Raw genomic sequence first — 2771 nt, forward strand, 5'->3', positions numbered from 1 at the left:
AGTTAAAATTTGATTAATGTTCTAATTGTATAGCTTATTTATAAACATATTATCATGCACAACAATAAACTAAGACTACAAGTAATTTCAACAATATTAAAAATCTTTCCAAATCTTATGGATATTAATAAGTTTAAATAAGCAAAAACTTAAAACTATTTTCAGCATAAATTAGATAAATTCTTAAAAAATTAAATATATCTGATCTATGTATGTATATATATATATATATATATATATATTTATATATTTATATATACATACTTCTATAAATTATAAATTTAACTTTTAAGAAATAGATATATTAAGATGATATTCAAAATGATTAATTTTCACAATACATAATTAAAGATTACACCTAAATTTTTTGAAAGTTTATATTATATAATACCAAGACATTTTCTTCTACACTATGTTAACTTTAAACCATAGAATTTTACTTCTTTTCTTTTCTTTTGAAGGTAAGATTTGCAGTAGATTTTTTATTTTTTATGTTTTGATTTTGGTACATATAAAAGTGGTTATATTTTTTCATATATAATTAGAATAAAATTTAGGTTTCTATGTTTTTAAAGAAAATAGTCTGTACTATCTGTTTGGTAGCTTATATAGTTACAAATATTTTTAAATTATAATTTATCATAATACATATGGCTTTATTAAAAGAAAGATTAATTATATTGTTTTTTTGATCTACACAGAAATATAATTGTTTTAATTTCTATTATATTTTATATTTTATTTTTTTATTTGTATATTTTAATTTAAAATAGATCACGATAAGAAGTTTAATAAGTAAAATCTTAAGAACATAATTATAAAAATAATACAAACCGAGATGTATTGGTTGTTTTTGCACCTTGCCATTCTATCACTCTAATGTAGAAGATAAAATGAAGATGTATCAATCAAATTATCAATACATTTTTACAATATGATTAAAGATTTGAGGTAGATCTAATTTCTTATTATTCAAATATTATATTATATTAAATATATGCCTTGAGGTTTATTATTGGAAGAAATATTTTAATCTTTTTTATATACATTTTTTATGTTTTGTTCACAACTAGATAGATAAAAATATCATATTTCATTTTTCTTGTCATATATTCTAATTTTTTTTATTTATTTCAAATAATTTAGTCATGGCCTTAAAATACCTATCTATTAAGAATAAATCTTTAAATTAATCGTTTTTATATTATTAAAAAATCTTTGGATTATGATTTAATTTTTTTTTAGTTTTGTGTAAGTTGAAAAAGTTTGTATAATTTTTATTATAAAATACTTTTAATAAGTCTTATTTTTATTAAATAAATTTTAATGGCATTGCATGTAAACATATTCTTTCTTAATAATTATCATTAAATTTTCTATCCATACAAAATTATTTACTTCAAAAATAATTGTATATATTATATCTTAAAACTTTAATAATTATATTAAAATCTTAAAAAAATATCATACATGCATGTAAATTTTGCCAAAATATCAAGAATATCCATGTATTCTTGATAATATAAAATCTATCCATGTTTTTTGTGATAATTGCAAAAATGCTAAATATTACAAAAATTCTTGTTGTTTTTTTAGTTTGAATTGAAGTCCAAAGCCACAATTTTTCTTACTTTTTGGGCCTTGTGCAAACTGGTGCCTTTGCCACCCACTATAGTTGCAAAAATTTTGGCATTAGCTCTTGCAGCATCTTGTGTATTGACTCTATTGCCCACAACCATGAAGTTCTCTTATAGTGTGAGCAGCTTTAGGTGCTAGTTGAGGAAGGCACACTTCAGTGCCTCCTCTAGCAAAAGGCAGGTTTTGATGAGCGTTGCTCTCTTGTTACACTTGAAGAACAAGTATAATGTTCGGTTTGTGCTAATGAGGAAAGATGATAAAGTCATGATTATGTACAACATATTCAAAGAGTGAGAAGGAAAGGTTTTTCAAGTGTATTGGAGGAAGTGGGTGATTCATGTGGAGAGTATTATTTGTGAAAAAGTGAACAGATCCACTGTAAATATTGGCATTAATACGTCCAATATAGCGATCATGAAGCTAAAGTTGAATAAGGATAGAAAGACCTTTTTAGAACAAAAGGGCAAAGATCGATCTGCAAAGAAAAGAAAGTTCATGAATGAAGATGTTATTCCACCCTTGTAGGAAGTGCATTAGAAAGTTTTGATTTTTGAAAATGATACCACTCCAACCATGTAGTTGTATGGATGAGATTACATACTCAACACCAAATTTTTTATTTTTTATTTTAGAAAAAAGAAAAAAGAATGCCAAGCATTGTATCCAAAGAATAGAGAACCAGGAGCATCAAAAAAAGATGCTAGTATAATACACACATCAAGGTAGGCGATGTAGTAACTCAAGAGTATTCAAGAATATAACAAAGTACAACAATAATAATTAAGATGAGGTTTAGAATTCTAACTATTTTTTAAAAAACTTAAATAAATAAATAAAAATATATATTATATTACATTACAAAAACAAGACATTTAATACTTTTATTTTTTTCCTACTCTCTCTACTTGTAATAAAAGTATAACTTCTAAAATATTTACTTATAATTTTTTTGCAATGGTACAGATTGTGCTACAAAACTTAGGCCATCCAAATACTTTCTAGGTCACAACTTCCATACTAAAATGCAATTTATCATATACACTAACTCACTCTTGTGCTTATATTCTTTTGACTAGAAGAATAAATGTGATCTCACAATTATGCCCCAAAATTTAAATTTTTGTTATTTTCCT

The 2771-nt window shown here is 23.7% G+C and overlaps 1 pseudogene; it reads left to right on the forward strand.

Moving 5' to 3' along the window:
- The first annotated feature begins 515 nt into the window (after window positions 1-515).
- LOC141046047 (large ribosomal subunit protein uL24y pseudogene) lies at window positions 516-2175 on the forward strand (annotated as a pseudogene).
- Window positions 2176-2771: the final 596 nt, after the last annotated feature.

This window comes from Physcomitrium patens, chromosome 12, assembly GCF_059467195.1.
Source record: "Physcomitrium patens ecotype Gransden chromosome 12, ASM5946719v1, whole genome shotgun sequence".
Classification (NCBI taxonomy): Eukaryota; Viridiplantae; Streptophyta; class Bryopsida; order Funariales; family Funariaceae; genus Physcomitrium; species Physcomitrium patens.